At 42.7% G+C, this 27,280-nt stretch overlaps 1 protein-coding gene across 6 annotated transcripts in view; it reads right to left on the bottom strand.

Moving 5' to 3' along the window:
• The window catches only part of galntl6 (polypeptide N-acetylgalactosaminyltransferase like 6), a 1,318,845-nt gene that overhangs the window by 521,220 nt on the left and 770,345 nt on the right, over positions 1 to 27,280 (bottom strand). The window lies entirely within an intron of this gene.

The following is a 27,280-nucleotide window of genomic DNA, read 5'->3' as shown; positions in this document are numbered from 1 at the left end:
CCTTGGATGCCGCCTGACCTGCTGTGCTTTTCCAGCACCACTCTTTTTGATTCATAGAGATGTACAGCACAGAAACAGACCCTTCAGTCCAACTCATCCATGCCGACCAGGTATCCTAAATAAATCTGGTCCCATTTGCAAGCATTTGGCCCATATCCCTCTAAACCCTTCCTATTCATGTACCCATCCAGATGCGTCTTAAATGTTGATGACTATTGAGACACAGTGGCAGTGTCCCTACCTTTAAATCATGAGACCTGGTTTCAAGTCCTGCCTACTCCATTAGTATGAAATATCGTAGAATTTGGACCCTCTTGTGATGCAATGGTAACATCCCTATCTAGAGACCAGGAGGCCTTGGTTCAAGTACCACCTGCTCAAGAGGAGTGTAATAGTGGAATTAATTGTACTAATTAATGGTGCAGTTGTAGAATCATAGGATTATATGGTACAGAAGAGGCCCTTAGACCCATCGAGTCTCGCTGCCATAAGCTACTCTGAATCTACACTAGTCCAACTGTCTGGGACTAGGCCCATAACCTTGAATGTTATGACGTTTCAAACAGTCACTCAAGTATTTGGTAAAGGTTATGAGGTTACCCACCTCAACTGCTCTCCCAGGCAGTGCATTCCAGACCCCCATCACGCTCTGGGTAAAAAACAATATCCTCAAATTTCCTCTAAGCGTTTTGCTTTTCACCTAAAAATTATGTTCCCTTGTCTCTGAACAGGTTGACGAGAAAATTGTCAAGATTAGAGTTGTGCTGGAAAAGCACAGCAGGTCAGGCAACATCCAAGGAGCAGGAAAATCAAAGTTTCAGGCAAAAGCCCTTCATCAGGAATGCTCCTGCCTGAAACATCAATCTTCCTGCTCCTCGGATGCTGCCTGACCTGCTGTGCTTTTCCAGCACCACTCTAATCTTGACTCTAATCTCCAGCATCTGCAGTACCCACTTTTGTTTTCTGACTAGAAAATTGGCTCAATAAAAATTTAAGATGTAGGACTAGAGTTGGGCCATAGACCAATGACCCCATCTTCACGAATAAGCAAAATCATGGATGATCTAATAATTCTCAACTCCCCTTTTCTGACATATCCCCTTGATTCTCTTCCTGACTTCAGGTCTGCCTACCTCAGCTTTGAATATACCTAACAATCCAGCCTCTGCAGCAATTGAAAGCCACATTCTTGAAGAATAGAGAAAGGTGCCACTGAGATTTTAACTCAGGATCCTTTTACGAGGCACCTCCACTCACTAAGCCACAGTTAAGACAAAATGAAAACATACATCTTTAAATACCATCTTTGATGTTATTTGCTCCTGAGTTTTTTCTTACAGCCACCATCAGGAGATTAACTTGTTTAAAATTCCAGGATAAGTTTAGTCCTCTTCAGTCTCCCAACATTTAGTTCACAACCAATGAAATGCATCAGGATTGTTATTAAATACAAACAGATAGTGCTGGACAAATTCAGTAGATCTGATGGCAACTATGGAGAGAGGAAAACAGAGCTAGTGTTTCAAGTCTAATACAACCACCCGATGAAGGAGCGGCGCTCCGAAAGCTAGTGTTTCCAGTTAAACCTGTTGAACTATAACCTGGTGTTGTGTGATTTTTAATATTGTACACCCCAGTCCAACACTGGCATCTCCAAATCGAGTCTAACATGACTCTTCATCACAACTAAGAGTCTGGCAGAATAAGGGGGAAAGTCAGGGGTAGGATAATGGGAGAGATAGAGTGATAAAGGTATCAGGTAACCAAAGGCAACGTGAGGTTCCAGAGGAAAGATTCAAAACATTGGTCTAGAATTGGGTTTATGGACAAATGAAAGGACAGCCCTGCTTGAAAGCAAAATAAAACATGAAAACAAGATAGAGACTAGCTGCTGGCAAAACAAAGATTAAAATGGAGGACAGAGTTCATGGTCTGAAGTTCTTGAACTCCATGTTGAATTCAGCAGGTTGAAAAGTACCTAATCAGAAGCTGAAGTGCTGTTGTTCAAGCTCGTGTTGGGTGACATGGCAGCTGACCGAGGATAGAGATCTTAGCGTGAGAGATGGTAGGGAATTTAAATGGCATAGGACCAGAATGTCAGGGGTCACTGTGGTGGGCTGAGTGGAGGTGCTCCACACTAAGTGATTACCAAGTCTGTGTTGTCTAAATTATAACAATGAATATGCTTCACAAATGCTTCAATAGCTGCCAAATGCTTTGGGTTGAGGTACACGCAATATAAATCATAAACTTAAGAATAGCAGGTTCCTTTTTGATCTCGCCATTTTGGTAGACATTTTGCTTTCTGGATATCTCCAGTAAGAGAAATAGCATCTTACCACATCTTTTATAAGGTCCTTCCTGCGCATGACTCTTAATTTTACCATGTGCCTTACAGTTTGAAAAATAGCATCTAATTAACCAATTGGAGAACATGGGTGAATTACCAGTAATGGTTAATAGATTTAAAAAAAACCCACTTGTGATTTAGTAACGTGGAAATTAAAAAAAATTCTGTTGTTATTTCAGGATAACAAAAATGAAAGAAAGGATCTAGCTCAGCCATAAACTGTGTTCGGAAGTAAGAGTGTTACAGACTGATGCAGACCTACATCCTTCCAATTCCTAATTATGGGCCAATGTCTAATTGAATTTTCTCTGGTTTTTAGTCTCATTAAAAACAAATTGTTCAAAAGAGCTCAGCACATGCATCTCATTACAGAAGTGCATTCCAAAGCTCCTCTTTAGCTATGTCACGTGGAATTAATTGTCTTAATTCATTATCTCTCTAACACATATCACAATAAACCAGATTATCCCACGTTATTGCATCTTGTCTATTTAACTCACCTCATCAGTCACATTGGATAATCCTGAAACTATCTATGACATCCAGGTGTTCAATGTCCATTTGCATCCCCAATGTTTATTGCTCGACTAGCACCAGTTTTAGCTTTAGCTGTCCAGGCCGAAACACTGGAGTTTTCCCTCCCTAAACCTGTATCTTAAGTCATTTTTGGGCTAGCGTTTAGTACTTATGCCTCTCAATCTGTTACTCTATCTCCTCTTGAAAACACTCATTAAGCCTACCTTCTTGAGCAATTTTTTTTTTGGTATCCTTTTGGTGTGGCTTGGCATCTTTTCAAATATTCCCATGATGCCTTTGGATTGTTTACTGTGTTCCTGTTGTTACATAAATGTGAGTCGGTCTTTGGCTGGTTAATTTCTCAATGTGATCTTTTCATATGGTGACCGTCATGCTTCATTATTTCACATTCACCGGTATGTTTCCAGAACATTACCTTCCATTCATCACAGTGATTAATACATTTAACGTAAATGGGACACAGGAACTCACACAGATCACACCCCTGACAACAAAGAGACACCCTACTGTAACAAACAAACACACATGGGATGGACGTTAGTTAAAGGACAGAGGGAGCAAAGAAAGCTGTTCACTTTCTCCAGTCTTTAACTTGTTTCATTCTTTAATTAGATCACGGCTGTTCTGTACCTTAACACTCTTTACCCACCTTAGTCCCATAACCATTAAAACCCTTGCCCAACAAAAAAAAAACGGTCTTCCTTGGTATTGATGAATCATCTACCACAGATGTCTGGGCAAAGGGAAGTTAGCATTTAAAGTTGTTGCAGTACTTGCTGTACAAGGACATGAATAAACAGATGGAAATACATCATCTTATGGTGCATGCACACAGCAAGTTCCCCAATTCCTTAGCAGGTGGTCCTCACAGCGCACATTGTAGACACCAACCCAAAGACGGTGTAATGTATTGCAGCATCTACCATCTCACCAAGTCCTGTCAAACAGAACCACTTGCAGGGCTGTGTGGATGAAGAACAGGAGCATGGGACAAATTGGTTAATTTATTTCAAAGAGCTGACACAGGCACAGTGGGCTGAATGGTCTCCTTCTGTGCTGTCAGTCTTGGTGATAAATTCCTGGCCAGCATGACTCCAGCCTTGGTCTCGAGCAGCCGTCTGCCTGATGTATACCATTATATGATTATGTTCGAACCTCTGTACGTATTGTGAAATGTGTACCACAGGAGCATGGGTCCATCTGTCAGTCACTAACTACATGGGGCTAATTGGCAATCCAGATGTGGCTAATTGCTTTTCTGATTAGTGAACAAAAAATGAGTAATAGGCACCGTGGTTGGGCATCTGATCTCAATGCTTATCCTGGCACTGCATATGCATGTACACTTTAAACTGTTCATACACATTTGTTCACAAAATGCTAAGACAAAGAACAGTGTGCAAGTGCTTTTTGATCACACCAAATGATTTGCGTTCTCAGTTGCTGCATAATGCTGGCTGTTTGTTAAGCAAATAACACACATTAAGCACCTTCTCAAGTGCATTAGGGATGGGCAATAAATGCTGCAATGCTTATATTCCAGGAACAAATATATAAGAAAAGGACTTGGCCACTCAGCCTGTCCAGTGCATTGCTCATGTTTGTAAATGTGCTTTAAAGTGATGTGGAAATGAAGCAAGGGTGAAGTGCGAACAATAACTCTTCCACACAGTGAGTAGTTAGGGTCTGGATTGCACTGCCTGGAACTGTGGTGGAGGCAGGTTTCATGTAGCCATTCAAGAGGGATATTGGTTGGTTATTTGGGTAAAAATGGTATGCAGGGATATGGGGAAAAGACAGGAGATTGGCACTGGGGGACGTAACTGGTTCAGACATGATGGGCCAAGTGGCCTTCACCTGCGCTGTAACAATTCTATGATTTTGCTTAGCCACAAAGTCAGAAAGTTGCCATGATTGTGAGGCCTGAGTCAAGTCGAGGGGGTAGCCTTCGCCCCGGGGTTCCCATCACAGTAATCAAGGGCAGACTCCGATACTAGTCGAGGACCTGTGATCCTGGGATACAGTGTTCAGCTTAAGCTGTGGATTCTGATGCCAAATTTTACTCTGCTTTGTGATTTCCTTTTTTTCAAGGGTGGGGCAACTGCAAATCCAACAACATCCACTCCTGTTTATAAAACTGCAGTAAAACATCTCAAGGTAAATCATAAGAGCAATATTCAAACACCGCACCTCACAAAGAGATCTCAGGACAGGCACCATAAGCTAGGTCAAGGAAACAGATTATTGAAAGGAAGGCGCAGAAAGATTGAAAGAGGGAATTCCAAGTTTTCATGCATTGGCAGCTAAAAGCATGGCTATCACAGAGTGACAAAATTCATGTATGCTAAAGAGGCCAGAAATATATGAGTACAGTATCTTCAGGCTGATTATAGTGCCAGACGAGGCTGTAGAGATAGGAAGGGTTGAAGTATATGGAGAAACCTGAGGACTAGAATGGAAATTTGAAGATTGCAGCATTGTTGGATGAGAAGCCATGTCAATGATTTTGGGGATGGTTCGTGAACTAGACTCAGTGTGTGTTAGGCAGCAAAGTTTACAGAAGGTAAAAAGTGAAAGGTAGAACATTCAAGGTTAGGCATTGACAATATAGGCGATCGACATCTAATCCCTTTTAAGGTTACTGCTTCATTTACACTTTGTGCAGTATATGTTCCAGGACAATGTGTACCACCCTACAAATGCACTGCAGAAATTCACCAAAAGCTCCTTAGACAGTGCCTTCCAAAACCACAACCAGTTCCGTCTCAAAGGACAAAGGGTAGCAGTTACACAGGAACACCACCACCTGCACGTTCCCCTCCAAGCCACTCACCATTTGAACTTGGGAAAATATCGCTATTTCTTCAGCATCGCTGGGTCAAAATCCTAGAATTCCTTCCCTAATGGCATTGTGGGTCAACCTAAAGCACATGTCCTGCAGCGGTTTAAAAAGGTAGCTCATCACCTCCTTCTCAAGGATAACACGCAACGGACAATAAATGTTGGTTCTGTCAGAGACACCTATATCCAATGAGTGAATAAAAATATCAGAACAGTGTGAGCATTAAAGATGCCACAAACACACCTTCCCACAGAAATACCTTTGGTTGCTGCATGACTATCATTGGAGTCTGAGAGCTATAAACAAGGACAGCTACATAGTATTTTCAAAGTCATTTCCAATTATTATTTGACACAACTACGATGAAATTAGCTGCTGGAAGAACTTCTTCCAAGAAAGCTGACTGGACCCGAAACTTTGACTCTGCTTTGTCTCCACAGATACTGCTGGACCTGCAGAGTTTCTCCAGCATTTTCTGTTTTTGTTTTAGATTTCCAGCATCTGCAGTTCTTGGTTTTATTTTCGAATTTCTTCATGTAAAAACATTGAGATTTTGAAAAACCCTAATTCAGGGTTTCTACTCTCTAAATGTCATCATCTCTCAACCCTCCCATCTTCTAACATGGTCCTTTTTAATCAATTCACTCCTAGGATTTAGGCATCACTAACTATGCCAGCATTTATTAACCATGTCTTGAGAAGGTCTTCACTCAAATGTATTTCAGGCATTTGGACATCATTATGAATATGCAGTTTGGTCTCAAATGTTGTCTGACGACACAATGCATTAGAATGTTTTACTACATTATAAAGGTGCCACAAAAATGCAAATTATTGTTGTAAATCTCAACACATATATCAATTACACGGAGCAGCCGTTAAGAGGCAGCAATTGCTTGAGATAGCTTGCTACTTCTGGATTTATTGGAAAATATCCAAACACTCCTCCTGTTGGGAATTGTTCTGCTTCATAGCACAGTTTAACAATCTAAACAGTGCAGTGTTGTGTGTTATTTACCAGGCAACCAAATGATTTAAAAAAAAACACAAGAACTCCAGTTGCCTCCGCTGCTGGTAATGCCAGTTTCTGATGGTCAGATGTAGCAACAAATTACTGCAGCTGCTGGAATATGTTCTGAAAACAACAAGTGCTGGAGATCACAACGGGTCACAGCATCCATGGAGAGAGAGCAAGCTGAAGCTCTGAAGATTCGAAATGTTAGCTTGCTCTCTCTTCATGCAGACTGTCTGACCCACTGTGATCTCCAGCACTTGTTGTTTTCAGTCTGGTGGTCAGATGTTGATAACAGTATCACTGATGATCAGATGCCGCCAGTGTTGACTCTCACTCAACCATTGAAATGTAAATTGGTGTTGACCTCAGCATCTTCCATATATTACTCTCCACTCTCCTCAATTCTGACATTTTCTGACCTTTACCTTCTGCTGGCCCTTTTTTTCATTCATTCATGGGATGGCATCTCTGGCCAGGCCAGGCCAGCATTTATCGCCCCTCCCTAATTGCCCAGAGGGCAGTTAAGACACAACCACATTGCTGTGAGTCTGGAGTCACATGTAGGCCAGACCAGGTAAGGATGGCTGTTTCCTTCCCTAAAGGATATTAATGAACCAGATGGGGTTTTCCTGACAATTGACAAGAATTTTATTGTCATCATTAGATCCTAAAATTCAGGTTCTTTATTAAATACAAATTCTAACACCTGCCATGGCAGGATTTGAACCCAGAACATTAGCTGAGCTTCTGGATTAATAGTCTAGCAATAACACCACCAGGCCATTGCCTTGCATTTGTGGTGCTGCTGCTGGACGAGTAATCCAGAGAGCAAGGTAATGTTCTGGGCATTCGGGTTCAAGTCACAACATGGTAGATGGAAGAATTGAATGAGATTTCAAACAAAACATAAAAACATCTGAAATTAAAAGTCTAATGAAGACCTTGAAACCACTTTCATTAAAAACAGATCAGAAATGGTTGAGCATGCTTCTATATTAAAGGGCAATTAGATTCATGCCCTTCGCCTATTGACATAATAACCACTATTGACCCATTAAGCACAACATGTAACATATTCTCAAATGTTATGATATTTGAAGTCCTCATCCAAATATTTTTTAAATGTTGGAGGGTGTCTGGCCTCTGCTACCTTCCCAAGCAGTGTACATAGAACATAGAATAGTACAGCACAGCATAGGCCCTTCGGCTCATGACGTTGTGCAGACCTTTTATCCTACTCTAAGATCAAACTAACTGACATGCCCTTCATTTTACTATCATTCATGTGCCTATCCAAGAGTTGCTTAAATGACTCTAATGTATCTGACTCTACTACCACCGCTGGCAGTGCACTCCACTCACCCACTACTCTCTGTGTAAAGAACCGAACTCTGACATCTCCCCTAAACCTTCTTCCAATCACCTTCAAATTATATCCCATTGTGATAGCCATTTCTGCCCTGGGAAAAAAGTCTCGAAGTACAGACAGACGTTTCTGTGGCCAGCAGCAAAAAAGCAGAATGGTGTGTTGCTTCCCTGGAGCCAGGATCAAGGATGTCTCAGAGAGGGTGCAGCAAGAGGTCATTTTCCACATTGGAAGGGAAAAGGTTGAGATTCTAAAGGGAGATTACAAAGAGTTAGGCAGAAATTTCAAAAGGAGGTCCTCGAGAGTAGTAATATCTGGATTACTCCCAGTGCTACGAGCTAGTGAAGGTAGGAATAGGAGGATAGAGCAGATGAATGCATGGATGAGGAGCTGGTGTATGGGAGAAGGATTCACATTTTTGGATCATTGGAATCTCTTTTGGGGTAGAATTGACCTGTACAAGAAAGACGGACTGCACCTAAATTGGAAGGGGACTAATATACTGGGAAATTTGCTAGAACTGCTTGGGAGGATTTAAACTAGTAAGGTGGGGGGCTGGGACCCAGAGAGATAGTGAGGAAAGAGATCAATCTGAGACGCGTACATCTGAGAACAGAAGTGAGTCAAACAGTCAGGCATGCAGGGACAAGGTAGGACTAATAAATTAAACTGCATTTATTTCAATGCAAGGGGCCGAACAGGGAAGGCAGATGAACTCAGGTCAAGGTTAGGAACATGGGACTGGGATATCATAGCAATTACAGAAACATGGCTCAGGGATAGACAGGACTGGCAGCTTAATGTTCCAGGATACAAATGTTACAGGAAGGATAGAAAGGGAGGCGAGAAGAGGGGGGGGGTGGCACTTTTGATAAGGGATAGCACTACAGCTGTACTGAGGGAGGATATTCCTGGAAATACATCCAGGGAAGTTATTTGGGTAGAAATGAGAAATAAGAAAGGGATGATAACCTTATTGGGATTGTATTATAGCCCCCCTAATAGTCAGAGGGAAATTGAGAAACAAACTTGTAAGGAGATCTCAGCTATCGAAGAATAATAGGGTGGTTATGGTAGGGGATTTTAACTTTCCAAACATAGACTGGGACTGCCAAGTGTTCAAGGTTTAGATGGAGAGGAATTTGTTAAGTGTGTGCAAGACAATTTTCTGATTCTGTATGTGGATGTACCTACTAGAGAAGGTGCAAAACTTGACCTACTCTTGGGAAATAAGGCAGGGCAGGTGACTGAGGTGTCAGTGGGGGAGCACGTTGGGGCCTGCGACCATAATTCTATTAGATTTAAAATAGTGATGGAAACAGATAGACCAGATCTAAAAGTTGAAGTTCTAAATTGGAGAAAGGCCTATTTTGACAGCATTAGGCAAGAACTTTTGAAAGCTGACTGGGGGCAGATGTTCACAGGCAAAGGGAACGACTGGAAAATGGGAAGCCTTCAGAAATGGGATAATGAGAATCCAGAGAAAGTATATTCCTGTTAAGGTGAAAGGAAAGGCTATAGGTACAGGGAATGCTGGATGACTAAAGAAATTGAGGGTTTGGTTAAGAAAAAGAAGGAAACATATGTAAGGTATAGACAGGATAGATCGAGTGAATCCTTAGAAGAGTATAAAGAAAGTAGGAGTATACTTAAGAGGGAAATCAGGAGGGCAAAACGGTGACATGAGATAGCTTTGGCAAATAGGGTTAAGGAGAATCTAAAGAGTTTTTACAAATAAATTAAGGACAAAAGGGTAACTAGGGAGAGAATAGGGCCCCTCAAAGATCAGCAAGGTGGCCTTTGTGTGAAGCCGCAGAAAATAGGTGAGATACTAAATGAGTGTTTTGCATCAGTATTTACTGTGGAAAAGGATATGGAAGATATAGACTGTCGGGAAATAGATGGTGACATCTTGCAAAATGTCCAGATTACAGCGGAGGAACTGCTGGATGTCTTGAAACGGGTAAAGGTGAATAAATCCCCAGGACCTGATCAGGTATAACCTAGAACTCGTGGAAAGCTAGACAAGTGATTGCTGGTCCTCTTGCTGAGATATTTGTATCATTGATAGTCACAGGTGAGGTGCCAGAAGACTGGAGGTTAGCAAATGAGGTGCTACTGTTTTAGAAGGGCGGTAAAGACAAGCCAGGGAACTATAGACTGGTGAGCCTGAAGTTGATGGTGGGCAAGTTGTTGAAGGGAATCCTGAGGGACAGGATGTACCTATATTTGGAAAGGCAAGGACTGATTAGGGATAGTCAACATGGTTTTGTGCATGGGAAATCATGTCTCACAACTTGAATCCGTTTCTTGAGCAAGTAACAAAGAGGATTGATGAGGGCAGAGCGGTAGATTTGATCTATATGGACTTCAGTAAGGCGTTCGACAAGGTTCCCCATGGGAGACTGATTAGAAGGTTAGAAATCACGGAACACAGGGAGAACTAACCATTTGGGTACAGAACTGGCTCAAAGGGAGAAGACAGAGGGTGGTGGTGGAGGGTAGTTTTTCAGACTGGAGGCCTGTGACCAGTGGAGTGCCACATGGATCGGTGCTGGGTCCTCTACCTTTTGTCATTATATAAATGATTTGGATGCGAGCACAACGGGTACAGTCAGTAAATTTGCAGATGACACCAAAATTGGAGGTGTAGTGGACAGCGAACAGGGTTACCTCAGAATACAACATGATCTGGACCAGATGGGCCAATGGGCTGAGAAGTGGCAGATGGAGTTCAATTCAGATAAATGCGAGATGCTGCACTTTGGGAAAGCAAGTCTTAGCAGGACTTATACACTTAATGGTAAGGTCCTAGAGAGTGTTGCTGAACAAAGAGACCTTGGAGTGCAGGTTCATAGCTCCTTGAAAGTGGAGTCACATATAGATAGGATAGTGAAGAAGGTGTTTGGTATGCTTTCCTTTATTGATCAGAGTACTGAGTACAGGAGTTGGGAGGTCATGTTGTGGTTGTACAGGACATTGGTTAGGCCACTGTTGGAATATTGTGTGCAATTCTGTTCTCCTTCCTATCAGAAAGATGTTGTGGAACATGAAAGGGTTCAGAAAAGATTTACAAGGATGTTGCCAGGATTGAAGGATTTGAGGTATAGGGAGAGGCTGAACATGCTGGGGTTGTTTCCCCTGGAGCGTCGGAGGCTGAGGGATGACCTTATAGAGGTTTACAAAATTACGAGTGGCATGGATAGGATAAATAGGCAAAGTCTTTTCCCTGGGCTGGGCGAGTCCAGAACTAGAGGGCATAGATTTAGGGTGAGAGGAGAAAGATATAAAAGAGACCTAAGAGGCAATGTTTTCACACAGAGGGTGCTACATGTATGGAATGAGCTGTCAGAGGATGTGGTGGATGCTGGTACAATTGCAACATTTAAGAAGCATTTGGATTGGGTATATGAATAGGAAGGGTTTGGAGGGATATGGGCCGGGTGCTGGCAGTTGGGACTAGATTGGGTTGGGATATCTGGTCGGCATGGATGGGTTGGACCGAAGGGTCTGTTTTCATGCTGTATATCTCTATGACTCTAAGATTCTGGATATCCAGCCCACCGATGCCTCTCATCATTTTGTACACCTCTATCTTGATTCCCACCATCCATTGCGTGAAAATGTTTTTTTCCCAAATTTCCCCATGAATCCCTTACCCCTTAACCTAAAACTATGCCATTCTGTGATTCACCCCTCAAGCAAGGGGAACAGCTGCTCTCCATTCACCCTGACCCGTACTCCTCATAATCGTATACACTTCAGTCATGTCCCCCCTCAGTTTTCCCTATCTCGTCTCTCCTTTTGGCTTTATCTTTCCATCCCAGGCAACATCCTGGTGAACCTCCTCTGTACCCTCTCCAATGCTATCACATCCTTCCTGTAGCGAGGTGACAAGAACAGCAGAGAGTAAGAGATAGATAATAAATGCTGGCCCGGGCCGTGTTGCCCACATCCCATGAGCAAGTTTAAAAATAAAATCTATATGGAGAAGCTGGTGGCATAGTGGTAATGTCACTGGACAAGGAACCCAGACATCCAGGCTAATACTCTGAGGACATGGCACATGGTGAGATTTGAACCTGTGCCCTTGGAGTTTCATATTCAGTTGAATTCAATAACAATTTGGAATAAAATGCTACTCGAATAGTATTCACATAACCACGGTTGGCTCGGGTTCACTAATGTTCTTTTGGAAAAGAAATCTGTTGAAGTGCCCATCAGCTATGATTAAATGGCGGAGTGAACTCGATGGGCTGAATGGCCTTACTTCCACTCCTATGTCTTATGGTCTTATGATCTTATGGAAGAATGTGCTGTCTTACCTGGTCTGGCCTACAGACCCACAGCAAAGTGGCTGATTCTTAACTCCAATTAGGGATGAATGATAAATGCTCTTCAACTTAAACATACCTTTCCATATGGCATGAATTGGTAAAACAATAATTTAGATTCTTTAAATTTAAGATAAAATGAGCCATAAGTAATGTTGACTGGAAGTATACATGCCTGACCTGTACTATCTCCCTCGCTAGACTGAATTCAGACCATGAGTTTTTTTATATCACGTCCTCTCAAGTTGGCAGTGATTGATTGCATTTAAGATGCCCCTTTAAAGGTACATATGCATCAAAAATTAAATCAACATCGCAATAGTGGTGTAGTGGCAATACTAGACTTGTAAGCCAGGCTAACACTTTGAGAGCATGGATTCAAATCATACCATACATATGAGTGGAATTTTAATTTCAACTATTAAACGTGGAATGTAACAATTGTCTCAGCATGACGAGTACCACCAACTGTTGTAAAAACTCATCTGGTTCACCAATGCCCCTTGGAGAAGGGAATTTCCTGTCCTTACCAGATCGGGCTATTTGTAACTCCAGACCCACGTACTGCCATTGCAGGGAACAATTATATGTCAAAATAACATCAGCTTGTTAAACATGCTTCATAGTCAATGTAGTACTTTCGAAGTATATTTATGAAACTTAGCAGCCAATTTCCTCATTGCAATATCCAAGCACCAAACATCAAAATGACAAGATAATGTGCTGTAAGGATACTGATTGGAGGGAACTACTGTATTGACATGATCACTCTCTTCATCTTCTCTTAAATAATGCCATGGGATCAACGATACCCACCCGAGAGGTCAAGCATAGCCTCAGTTTAATGTGTCAGATGAAAGACTATCCAGAATCCTCATGGAACTGTGGGGCAGATCATGAGAAAAGGTCATTGTCCTGAATTGCTAACTGCAGCGCTCTGTCTCCACAGCTCCTTGTCTCTCTCCTGTTAGTGGAGTATCCTATAACTTAACCGCTGTGTTTAAATGCCTGTAATGAGACTGGAACCCCCAAACTTTGACTCCAAAGCAAGAGATCTGCTACTAAATCAAATCTGATCGTAGAATCCCAGAATGGTGTCAGTACAGAAGACCGGGCTTTTCACCTATTCCATTGTGCTGGGTCTGTGCAGGTGCAAATCCCCAAACCCACATCCCACCTTTCCTCACATACATTTTCCAGCAAATTTTCTCTCTTCAGGTAAAGGTACAATTCTCTTTAAAAGCTGCACCTGAACCTGCCTCCACCACACTCTCAGGCAGTCCCTTGCCGAACCTCACTTACGATGTTTATAAGGCCATGTCACCTTTGCTTTTCTCTGGCTATTCAGCTTCAATATGGCAACACTTCCTCTCAATTTACTCCGTCCAGATTCCTCATGAATTTTAGCTCCTGTATCAAATCTATTCTCAAACATCTTGTCTTATGAGAAGAACAACCTCTGCTTCATAAAATCATCAAATTCCTATGATGCGGAGGCTGGCCATTCGGCCCATTAAGTCCACATTCACTCTCTGAAGAGTATCCCACCCAGACCCACCCTCACCCTGTAACCCTGCATTTCCCTGCATGGACTATGGGGGGATACTTGAGCACTCAGAGGGGACCCAAACAGACATGGGCAGAACGTGCAAATTCTACACAGTCAGTCGCCAGAGAGTGGAATCGAGACAGCACTGTTAACCACTGAGCCACTGTGCCACCCCCTTCTCGAACCTATTCACTTAAAGGGAACCCCTCATTGCCAGGGTAAATATTTTGTAAATCTTTTCTACACCCTGTCCAAACTCTTCACGTGATCTCCAACATTCCGTGCACGTTCAGCCACACTGAAGCAATAGTTAAGAATGTACAATGCCTCGACTTCTTCAGGAGAGTAAGGAATTTAGGCATGTCTGGGATGAACCATTGAAAGCATCACAGTGTCATGTGGCAACTGCTCTGCCTAAGACTGTAAGAAACTACAGAGATTTGTGAACACAGCCCAGTCCATCACACAAACCAACCTTTCATCCATTGACTCCATCTACGCTTCACACAGAAGTGGGTACTGCAGATGCTGGAGACCAGAGTCAAGATTAGAGTGGTGCTGGAAAAGCACAGCAGGTCAGGCAGCATCTGTAGAGCAGGAAAATTGACGTTTTGGGCAAACGCCCTTCATCAGGAATGAGGAAGCCCTCCTGATGAAGAGGTTTGGCCCGAAGTGTCAATTTTCCTGCTCCTCGGATGCTGCCTGACCTGCTATGCTTTTCCAGCACCACTATAATTTCTTCCAACTTCTTCCATCAGGCAGAAGATACCAAAGCTTAAATGCATGTACCAGTAGATTCAAGAACAGCTTCTTCCCCGCTGTTATGAAACTTCGAGAATGGACCTCTCAAATTTTAAATTTAATGTTGATCTTATTCTGTGTGCTGGATTAGAGTGGTGCTGGAAAAGCACAGCAGTTCAGGCAGCATCCGAGGAGCAGGAAAATCGACGTTTCACGCAAAAGCCCTTCATCAGGAATACAGGCAGAGTGCCTGCAGGGTGGAGAGATAAATGAGTGGGGGTGGGGAGAAAGTAGCATAGAGTACAATAGGTGAATGGGGGTGGGATGGAGGTGATAGGTCAGGGAGGAGGTTGGAGTGGATAGGTGGAAAAGAAGATAGGCAGGTAGGACAGGTCATGGGGACAGTGCTGAGCTGGAAGTTTGGAACTGGGGTGAGGTGGGGGAAGGGGAAATGAGGAAACTGGTGAAGTCGACATTGATGCCCTGGGGTTGAAGTGTTCCGAGGCGGGAGATGAGGCGTTCTTCCTCCAGGCGTCTGGTGGTAAGGGAGCGGCGGTGAAGGAGGCCCAGGACCTCCAATGTCCTCGGCAGAGTGGGAGGGAGAGTTGAAATGTTGGGCCATGGGGCGGTATGGTTGATTGGTGCGGGTGTCTCAGAGATGTTCCCTAAAGTGCTCTGCTAGGAGGCGCCCAGTTTCCCCAGAGACCGCATCGGGAGCAACGGATACGATAAGTGATATTGGTGGAGGTGCAGGTAAAACTTTGATGGATGTGGAAGGCTCCTTTATGGCTTTGGATGGAGGTGAGGGAGGAGGTGAGGGCGCAGGCTTTGCAATTCCTGCAGTGGCAGGGCAAGATTCCAGGATGGGAGGGTGGGTTGTAGGGGGGCGCGGACCTGACCAGGTAGTCACGGAGGGAACGGTCTTTGCGGAAGGCAGAAAGGGGTGGGGAGGGAAATATATCCCTGGTGGTGGGGTCCGTTTGGAGGTGGCAGAAATGTCGGCGGATGATTTGGTTTATGCGATGGTTGTTAGGGTGGAAGGTGAGCACCAGGGGGTTCTGTCCTTATTACGGTTGGAGGGGTGGGGTCCGAGGGCGGTGGTGCGGGATGTGGTCGAGATGTGTTGGAGGGCATTTTTAACCACGTGGGAAGGGAAATTGCGGTCTCTAAAGAAGGAGGCCATCTGGTGTGTTCTGTGATGGAACTGGTCCTTCTGGGAGCAGACACGGTGGAGACGGAGGAATTGGGAATACGGGATGGCATTTTTGCAAGAGGTAGGGTGGGAAGAGGTGTAATCCAGGTAGCTGTGGGAGTTTGTGGGTTTGTATAAAATGCTGGTGTCAAGTCGGTCGTCATTAATGGAGATGGAAAGGTCCAGGGAGGGGAGGGAGGTGTCAGAGATGGTCCAGGTAAATTTAAGGTCAGGGTGGAATGTGTTGGTGAAATTGATGAATTGCTCAACCTCCTCATGGGAGCACAATGTGGCGCCAATGCAGTCATCAATGTAGCGAGGAAGGGGTGGGGAGTGGTGCCTGTGTAATTATGGAAGATGGACTGTTCCACGTAGCCAACAAAGAGACAGGCATAACTGGGGCCCATACGGGTGCCCATGGCTACCCCTTTGGTCTGGAGGAAGTGGAAGGATTCGAAGGAGAAATTGTTAAGGGTGAGGACCAGTTCGGCCAAACGAATGAGAGTGTCAGTAGAAGGGTATTGTTGGGGACATCGGGAGAGGAAGAAACGGAGGGCTAGGAGGCCCTGGTCATGGCGGATAGAAGTGTAGAGGGACTAGATATCCATGGTGAAGATGAGACATTGGGGGGTCGGGGAAATGGAAGTCTTGGAGGAGGTGGAGGGCATGGGTGGTGTCTAGAACGTATGTGGGGAGTTCCTGGACTAGGGGGGATAGGACAGTGTCAAGGTAGGTAGAGATGAGTTCAGTGGGGCAGAAGCATGTTGAGTCAATGTTCTGTGTTCTGTGTGCACCTTCTCTGCAGCTGTAACATTGTATTCCTGAGTCTGTTCTACTCCCCTAATATAATTTGTATACTATAGTCTGTGTGTACTGCACGCAAAACAAACTTTTCACTGTACTGAGGTACATGTAACAATAATAAATCAAATCAAAAGATAATTGGGCACAATCCTCCAGTTGAGGCTGAATCAGTATTTTATACAGATTCACCATAACTTCCTTGCTTTCCTGCTTTACACCTATATTTATGAACCCCATATCCCTTTCCTAGCTACTTTCTCAATGATTGAAATTGATCGCCACCTTCAATGATTTGTGCATGCACACCTCTAAATCTCTTTGTTCTTGCATCCTTGTTGGAACTGCACACTATATTTCTGAATGCCTCTCTTCAATCTTCCAACCAAATATATCACTTCAAGCTTGAAGAGGAGATGGTGATGTGGTGGTAATATCACTGGAGACTTAAGAGACTCAGACCCAATGCTCTCCACCATGGCAGCTGGTGGGATTTGAATTCCAGTAATCAATGAAAAAAGTCTAGAATTGGAAGTTAGCCTCAGGAATGGTGACCACCATCTAACTTCCCTTACCAGTAGGAAGAGGCTCCAGTATTCTTTCCATCATGTGGATGAGCAGCAATTTCTCCTGCCATCGGCATGCAATAGAAGGATTTACAAATCAATACACAACTTGCTCAATAAAAACTGAAAGAACCCAGATGCTGTAAATAAAAAAAAACAAAAACAGACATTGCTGGAAAAGTTCAGCATCTCTGGTAGCATCCGTGAAGAGAAATCAGAGTTAATGTTTCAGGTTCAGTGACCATTCCTTCGAACATAAGCTGCTTGACTATCCATCAAGTCCTGGTGTGGGTCTTGAGCCTGGAGTTTTGGGATCAAAGGCAGGAACACTACCACTGTGCCACAAAACCTTCATGCCTGTGCAATCTAGTGGTAAATACATGGTGGGAATTTCAGTCTCACTACAAGCATTTGCGCATGAAGATTAAGTTATGGGATACTCCAGTGCTAGGAGAGAGCATTCACCACACTGTTGTTGGGCAAGAAGCTGTGGGGAGAAGATGCTGCAGTTAATGATTCAGGACAATGACCTTTTGTCATGATCTGGTCCTTATTTCCATAAGGACTTGAGACTGTTTCATCTGAACCAGCCAGGTACATGATATCTTCCAGTTAGGGAAGGAGAATGTAGGGGCTGCATAGCATCAGGGACCCAGGTTTGATGCCAGCCTCATGTGACTGCCAAATGGTCTCTGATTGTGATGTAAACTTCTACGTAGTTCTTTTGAGGGACACATTCAGCAGTAGTAATGCAAGAATATTTAAATTGATCAATGCTGGTCTTAATTGGATTCATAACATCAAGAGTTTCACAATATTTTTTTCTCTCAATTAATCACAATAGTTGAGACCTTTATGGACAAAAATAAATTCAGAACGGTATCATTAGGGATCAAATTCTAGGCAGTAAATTCCACCAGGTCACCGAATAAACACGACTCAAAAATGATTAAATGTGACATCTTCTGACTAATTTTAAACAGAATAATTGTACGACTGGCATTTTCTGGCATGAACAAGCACTTCAGATGACTTTGCAAATCATGAGGGTAAAGCTTGAATGGTTTTTAAATATCATTTGAATCCCAAGATTACATTAATTTCTCCAGTCTCTTTATTTGGCTTGAGCTTTAAAGCAATGAAAAGAGGTTGATCTTGACTTTGTTCGATCATGTAGAATTGGTTTTACATCCCTCCTGATTTGAAAGTCAATGAAAGCGACACTTGGGGAGTGATGTAAAACAGAATATTTCTTAGCATTATACACTTTTGCATAAAGTCAAGGTCTATGCAAAGGAGGTAATTCATTCCCTGTTTTCTGTATCATTCCTTGGTTGGGATACATATTGAAAAAAAACCTCCTTCTGTTTCTTTTAACCCACTGCTGTTTCTTGAGTGTACATATTCTTGCAATACAGTTACTGAATGGGTGGTGCATGGTTGGGAATGGTTAGTATATGGCTTTCATGTGTACAGATGGGATAACGTTATGGTTTTCCCTGCAACACCACTATTGAACCCTGCCACATTAGTTCCTGCCATAATATTTAATGAGTCTTTATAAACTCATAGATTATTGCTGTGTCACTGTGATTATAGTAAAATAAACTCGCTCAGCTTTTACAACTTAGCTCCAGCCTTTGACATGGTTGACCACACTATCCTCAACCAATGCCTCTCCAAGAACAAATTGGATGGGACTGTACTCTCTCTTACGTATCCAGTCACAAACAGAACACCATCTGCAACAGTTTCCCTTCCCACTCCTACAATGTTATCTCACACCCCGCAAGAATCAATCCTTATCAATCCTTATCTATGTGCTGCTCTTTGGTTCCATCACCATAGTTTTCACATGTGTGCTGACCACACCCAGTTCAGCCTTACCTCGATCTGTCTTAATCCCTCCATGTGCTCTGAATTTCCAGGCTATTTATCCAACTTTCAGAATGGGATGAGCAGAAATTAAATCCAACCAAATGTTGGGAAGGCATTGTTTTGGGACACAGATACAAACTCCATTCCGAAGCCATTGTCTCTTTCCCTTATCCTGGTGACTGTTTGAGACAGATGGTTAGCAACTTTGGAGTTATTTTTGACACTGAGATTAGTCTCTGACCAAGTGGCCATTCCGCAACCATGATCGCTGAGTTACAATCATGGGAGAATTGACAACCTTTGACCTGACAGCAAACGAGCAATGAGATAGAGCCATCCTCCATATTGGATTGTTGAATAGTTGACTTCCTCAGGGCCTACCGTGCAGGCTGAAGCACTCATATTGCTTTGTATTCACGACAAGAATGTTTCATCAATGACGCTGACATGAAAGGTTTAGACGGCCTCAATGTGTAGGGTGTACATGACACGTTGTGCCAAGCACTTGTCAGTGTGCTGGAACTCATGAGAAAAACTACAGGCTTCAAAATGAACAGAATTAAAATTCATGGATGGCTTTTGGGAGCTATAGGGAGAACAGCTATAGGCTGTTTTCCTTGAAGCGTTGGAGGCTGAGTGGTGACCTTGTAGTGGTTTATAAAATCCAGAGGGGTAAGGATAGGATATATGGACAAAGTCTTTTCCCTGGGGTGGGGGAGTCCAGAACTAGAAGGCATAGGTTTAGGATGAGAGGGGAAAGATATACAAGAGACCTAAGGGGCAACATTTTCACACAGAGGGTGGTACGTGTATGGAATGAGCAACCAGTGGAATTGGTGGAGGCTGCTATAAATGCAGCATTTAAAATGCATCTGGATGGGTGTATCAATAGGAAGGGTTGAGAGGGATATGGGCCAAGTGCTGGAAAATGGGACTAGATTAGGTTAGGATATCTGGTCGGCATGGACGAGTTGGACTGAAGGGTCTGTTTCTGTGCTGTATATCTTCATGACTCTATGAGCTAAACTTGCCCCCTTGGATAATGACCATGAAGGAAGTGGCCTGGATTACAGTAGAGGATTGCTACAAATAGAAGATAATTCCCTAACAAAGGTCTTTCTTTAAAAAAACCATGATGTCCTAAAAATAAGGAATGATTTTTGCAATACCTAAAGCTTTTCAATAAGTTAACTTTTCAGTATTACGCTTCCTCGTCTTTTCCATAGTATTTTGTAGATATTCATCAACTATTAGATTTTCCATGCAAGCGCTCAAGCTTTTTGCAAGAGAAATTGAAGAACAAGGCTCCAAATGTGTTTTTGTATGGCATGTTGTTGCATTGCCACATGGAAAATGCTGAACCACACACAAATGAACTGGAAAATGATATCTTTAGCATTTAGAATGCATAAAAGAGCTTTGTTGAATAACATTTTTCTTCAATCACTGTCTCTTGCCAATGAACAATTGACAGTTTCACTGCCTCCTGGAAGCTTTGCAATAAAATTAAATCACTTGCATTTTCTGAGCTATGGTGTAGGAGAATAAATATTGGAAGGCAGGGTGTTTTAGCACAAAACCTTCCTTGACAGGACAGCAGTTTGTGGAATCAAGCATGTTGCTTCCTGCACCTTGATTTTTGATAATCCCAAACTCCTTGTTAGTAACATGACAATGTGAGCATTTATGCCATGATGTCAAACAATGAGTTGGAAATGGGGCTGGATTGTGGCAGGAATTACAACAAACAGTGTTGATGCCACAGTGAAAGGATTCATTTCATAGTGCAGAGCTTGAATATTGCTGAAAATAGGGAAATGTTTCAGAAGTCTCTTGTCTTGCAATTATCAGGACAAAATGCAAGAATGCCAAGTTTCAAATGATTGTAACAACTTCTATTACTGGAGAAGAGGGTGTTGACTGTTTGGCTGTTTGACAATGATTGGCTGCAACATTACTATGGAGAACAAAATGTGTAACTATTACCTCCACAAGCTCCTAAGAAATGCAAAAAAACACAAGGTTTGGATTTAAATGTTTTGATTTCACTGAACAGGTCCCATCTATGAAGTGTCATGGTCCAAGTTTTGAGCTTGATTGATTACTTTAAAATGGTTGCACGTGCAGACTGCTATGGCACTCATGATTGTTCAGTAAGTACTATCCAATCGCTGAATTTGGAGATTTCATTTTTGGCTTTTGCAAGCACAAACTGGTTAAAGCCAGTCTGTATTCTGCAAGATATAAATGTAAGGAGGAGCCTGCTGTTTGCTTCCACTGCCTAATTGTTGGGATGTAAGACCTCCAGGTACCTGGCATTGAATTGGCATCAGCACTATTTAATGTGTAGAAGTCAGAACATTTTTTTTGGACCTACTGCAGCTTCTTAAGTGGAAAATACCACTTGTTTAGCCACTGCATAACGACAGTATAAAGCAGCTTGATTAAATTATTGTTCATATTTATGAGATACTTAGCCTTTGTCCACCATATTGAAACAATGGATATATGGGCATCGAAGACTGATCAAAGAGATTGACTAGGCTGCCTCCTTGGATGACAAGGTTGACTTATGGCTAAAAAGACTAGGCCCCTATTCATGACAGTTTAGAAAAATACATTTACATAAGTTGTACAGGCCTTTAATCTCCTGCTTATAAAGTCTGTGTCTGATGTATTCTCTCTCACTAGCTACCTGAGAAAGGAGCGGGGGCTTCAAAAGCTTGCGGTTTCTAATAATAAACCTGTTGGACTACAACCCGGTGTTGTGTGATTTTTGACCAGAAAAATAAGAGTGACCTAACTGAAACATACAAGATTCTGGGGAAGTGGGGCTGCTGAGACTGGAGATGTTGAAAAGGCATTTCCATCGTGGGACAATTTCAAACAAAGGGATAAAGTTACTGTGTTAAGGAGATACTCATTTAAAACTGAGGTGCAACATGTTTCTTCTCCGAGAAGTAGTGAATGCCAGGAACTCTGTACCCTGGAAATTTGCAGAGGTGAGATCAATGAAAACATTTAGAGTTGGTAGATATATCGTTTAAATATTATAGACTTAATGGCTTTGCTGAGCGGATATGAAAGAGGAGTTGAGGTCTAAGGCAGATCAGCCATGTTTCTTGTTGAATGATGTAACAGGTTTAAGGGGCCAAATAGCCTACTCCTGCTCTAATTTCTTACGTCCACATGATGCCCATGTTATGTATATTTCTAATAGCCATTTGGTGTGTTTGCAGTCTTTTAATTCCTGATCAGAATTGAAGGCAAAAATTGAGGAAGATGAAAAATTGAGGCACCAGGAAGATCTGATAACTGATTTAACTCCAGCAAGTAAACCTCAGACAGTAACTGAAGCAGAAATTGCAGGTAAAGCTCAGCAGGTCTGGCAACATCTGTGGAAATGAACCAGAGTTAACGTTTCAGGTCAAGTGACCCTTCCTCAGAACCTCATCTGCAGTTCTTTCAGTTTGTAAACCTCAGACTGTGGGCTTTCCCCACTGTGCCTTGGCGGCAGCTGCCCCGAGCTTTAATGCATCCCTCAGCATGTAGTCCTGGACCTTGGAATGAGCCAGTCTCCAAAACCTGGTCTGTGGATAACATTGAGATGTGGATTAAGGGATACTTGGAGAAAGTTGGAGAAGAATGAAGACTGTGTCAATAGCACCCACAGAAGCATTGGTGGCAATGAATGAATGGACATATGGACATTCTTACATTTCTGTGGAACCATATAATTGAAAGCTTTGGTGTTTCAACAATGCCCTGTCACCATCCAATGGAAGTCATCTACTCTGTTTGAAAAACAAGTTTCTTTTTCTAATTTTTTGTGCAAGAATTAAATTTGTCAGTCTTTTCAATATTTATTTGACCACTGAACTGCCAGAATATAAAATGTTTAGTTTGTAAAATTGCAATGCTCAAATTATTGCAAAACATGATTTTAAGCTATGCATAAAACATTAATACTAATCTACTCATTAAAGAGAATCAAATATTTAAATCTTATTATGCCTTTTATTACACGACAGTGACTGCAACATAGCCAGTGAATATCTTTGTGAGAATAGTAATTCTGTGGAGCAGAGAGAAAGCATGAATTCAGTTAAAGAAATGTGAGTATAGAGCAACATAAATAATTATATCGAAAATATGAACAAGCAATTTGCAACCTGCAAATCTGTTGCGGTGGCTTTGATCGGATGTTAATCTCTCCTCATGCAATGTGAACAGAGAGTGGGACTTGGGTCAGAGATCAGCATACGTCACATTGTTTGCCATCCATTCACGATAACAGGTGAAAATGTCATGCATGGCCAATATCCGAATTTGCAATAAAGAGACAGCTGCTTGGATTTTCACCTGAGAAGTGAGCTAAGCAGGGGGTTATGGTAAAGTCAGGAGTTTCTGTATGAAATAAATGCACAACAGGTCAATATCCTGGCACCAAGTCACTCTTTATTTATACGTGGATCATACAGTGGGTGTGGCCAGCCAGCTCAGAGTTGGTCCCTGAATTGAGGAAATTCTGAATCCCCTGTTCATATTTTTTTCTTTTTCTTTATGTGGAGAGTCCTTGACACTGATCCAGCTCCCTCAGAGCCAGCTCTCAGAGTGAACAGAATATCTGACACTCCTGTTCTTTCTTTTTTTTTTGCTGGTGTAAGACGCAGTGAATAAACAATGAGTGCAAGAGACTTTATTCATGTTCCACCACCAGGAAGAAAGGAAAACACGGGTAGCCAGTGACGAGCAGTGCCCTTCACATCAAAGGGCAATGCTGTGTAATCAAAAGAGTGAAGGGGAGGGCAGGGATTAAATCAAAATAGAGTTGGAGGGGGAAATAAAACAGTCCACACCATGCGGTGCCCACCTCTCCCTGAAAACCTATCCCCTGTTTATATCTATCAGTCAGGAATCCTTGACTAGCCCAGATTATCAACCCCATTCAACAATTTCATAGTCAATAAGATCAACCTGGTTCCAATCACTACACCATACTATTGAGTTTTCCTGACTATCCTGCAGCTACCTTCATACTGCCAGCCCGATTGACAGAATGGAGATCTTTCAGGCAAACATTCTGCTTCACAAGGCCACCTCCCATAACCAGTTCTCTCCATTCTGCTGGGTGGAGCTTTTCCTGTGCATCACTAAACCAACTACAACAATGATACAACTACTTCCTGGCCCACAAGCAGTGCTGTCAATGTACGTCCCTTCATGGATGGAGCCCCCTTGCATCCTTGGATCTGTTGATATTGCCAAGGCCTCTGAATACCAGGAAAAATGACTTCAAAATGGAATAATAGTTGAAGTGAAAGCAGGCAGCCACTTTATAACGTTTGAAACAAAAAAGGGAATGATGGAGTGACTCAATACAGTCATAGGGTCATTGAGATGTGCAGTACAGAAACAGACTCATTGGTCCAAATCATTCATGCCGACCAGATATTCTAAAGTAACCTCGTTCCATTTGCCAGCACTTGGCCCATATCCCATAAGCCTTTCTGATTCATATCCCCATCCAGAAACCTTTTAAATGGTTGAATTGTTCCAGCCTCTACCACTTCTTCTGGCAGCTCACTCCATGCATTCACCACTCTCTGCATGAAAGGTTGCCCCTTAGGTCCCTTTTAAATCTTTCCCCTCTAATCTTAAATCTATGCCCTCTAGTTTTGAACTCCACTACCCTGGGGGGTAAGACTTGGCTATTTATCCTATCCGTGACCCTCATGATTTTATAAACTTCTAAAAAGGTCACATCCTCAGCCTCTGATGTTTCAGGGAAGATAGCATCTGTGGAGAAAAATCAAGGTTCAGTGACCCTTCCTCAGAAGTGTTCTTTAGTCCAATTTCTGGACTCAAAGCATTGTCTCCATTTCTCTGTCCACAGATACTTCCAGGCCTGCTGAGTTTCTCCAGCACTTTCTGTTTTTATTTCAGATTTCTAGCAGCTGTAGGACTTTGCTTTCATTTAAGATATTTCCAGCAGGAAGATTTTTAATCTGCCTTCACTGCGATAACATTGGAAATGGACAAGTTTCGGTCCTATTTAATGTTTTTTTTCCCACATTTTAACCAGTCACATGATATCAAAGCATCTTTGTTTTTAATTAGGTTTCAGCTTAAAAGAATAAGAAGCTTGAGACAAAAATAGAAATTGCTGGAAAAGCTCAGCAAGTCTGGCAACATCAGCTGAGAGAAATCAGAGTTAGCATTTCAGGTCGAGAGACCCTCATTAAGTTTGGCACAACCCAGCAGCCTGCTTGTTAGACACCACACCCTTAAGCATCCACACCTCCCTCTAACAGGAGCAACGTGCAATGCAGAAATTTACTAACGATCCTTACAGAGAAACTTCAAAATTAAAAAAAACACTTTCATTTCAAAGAACAAGGGCAGCATATACATGGGAATATCAGCCGCTGCAAGTTCCCCTCAAGGCCATGCACCATCCTGACTTGGAAATGTATCTTCACTGTTGCTGGGTCAAAATCTTGGAATTCACTCCCTAAAGGCATTGTGGGTCTACCTACAGCCCACGGACTGCAGTGGTTCAAGGAGACAGCTCATTACCACCTTCTCAAGGACAAGAAGGGACGGGCAATAAATGTGGTCAGCCAGGGACATGCACACTCCATCAATGAATAAAAATTGGGGAACCTGCAGTCCTATAACCTGTGCTGCCATTTAATAAGATTATAGGCAAACTGTAATTGGACTGTCTTTCCTCAATATCCCTCAATAACACCATCCAAGTCATTCATATAGATTGCAAATCGGTGATATTCCAACACTAATCGTGTGGCACTCCTAAATTTTGATAGTTTGAAAATGATATTTACCCTGATTCTCCCTTCCTGTCTGTTAGTCAATCCTCTAGTGCTAATATGTCACCCTTAATACCAAGAACCGTCAACTTTTGCTGGAAGTGTTGATGTGGCATCTCATTTATTATTCTGCAGTGGGTGGCACAGTGGCTCAGTGGTTAGCACTGATGCCTCAAAGCACCAGGGTCCCGGGTTCGATTCCAGCCTCGGGCGACTGTCTGTGTGGAGTTTGCATATTCTCCCCGTGTCTGCGTGGGTTTCCTCTGGATGCTCCGGTTTCCTCCTACAATCCAATGATGTGCAGGTCAGGTGAATTGGCCATGCTAAATTGCCCATAGTGTTAGGTGCACTAGTCTGGGTGGGTTACTCTTCGGAGGGTTGGTCTGGACTTGTTGGGCCAAAGGGCCTGTTTCCATTCTGTAGAGAATCTAGTCATCTCATTGAATATTCACCTGCAGTCTCCTGAAGACTGCATCACTTGAAAAAAAATCAGCACTGCAAATCTGAGAGTGCAGCTCTGTCAGAGATTTTGTTGGTTTTTTTTAAAACCATGATTGTGCCTCCCCTTGCAGGGTCAGGGGGATTGTGGGGGGAGAACAGGGAAGATCCCAACGGCATTAGTATGCATTGGGAAAGGGGAGTTCCCCTCTTACTTGGCCAATATTCATCCATTTATCAGCTTAGCTAATGCAGCAGCTCTGATCATTACAACATTGCAGTATGTTAAGTGCTATGTTTCCTGCCTTACAACCTCTAACCTCAGCTGCCACAGCAAAAAAATCACCCTCCATGGAGTAAGATCAATGGAGAAACCCCAGAAAACATGGACCATTTCCATATGCTGCTCACAGCCTCGCGATGAGGGCAGATATCAATGGAAAAAAAAATTATCATTTCCTCTAATGTGTCAGCTCAGCCTTCTCCAGAGTGTTTGAGGTTAGGATCTCAAACTGAGGTTAGGGTCATGGTTTCTTGGGATGTTTTAATTGCCACACCGCAGAGACTTGGACTAACTGCAGAAGGCACCATAGAGAACAAGAGACACATAACCAATGGATTTTCTCCAAATCCAATAGTAAGGAAGGCAAGTCGAAAAACAGCATCTTCTCCCAAACAGCAGAAAGGTAAGAATCACTCTGAACCATCTCATAGAATCCATAGTGTGGAAGCAGATCATTCGGTCCATACTGCTACTCCCATCCCCCTACCCTATCTATGTAATCCCACATTTCCCATGGCTAATCCAGCTAGCCTGCACATCCCTGGACCTTATGGG

Source organism: Chiloscyllium punctatum, chromosome 2 (assembly GCF_047496795.1).
Source record: "Chiloscyllium punctatum isolate Juve2018m chromosome 2, sChiPun1.3, whole genome shotgun sequence".
NCBI classification, from domain to species: domain Eukaryota; kingdom Metazoa; phylum Chordata; class Chondrichthyes; order Orectolobiformes; family Hemiscylliidae; genus Chiloscyllium; species Chiloscyllium punctatum.
This window is presented reverse-complemented; position numbering and strand designations above follow the sequence as displayed.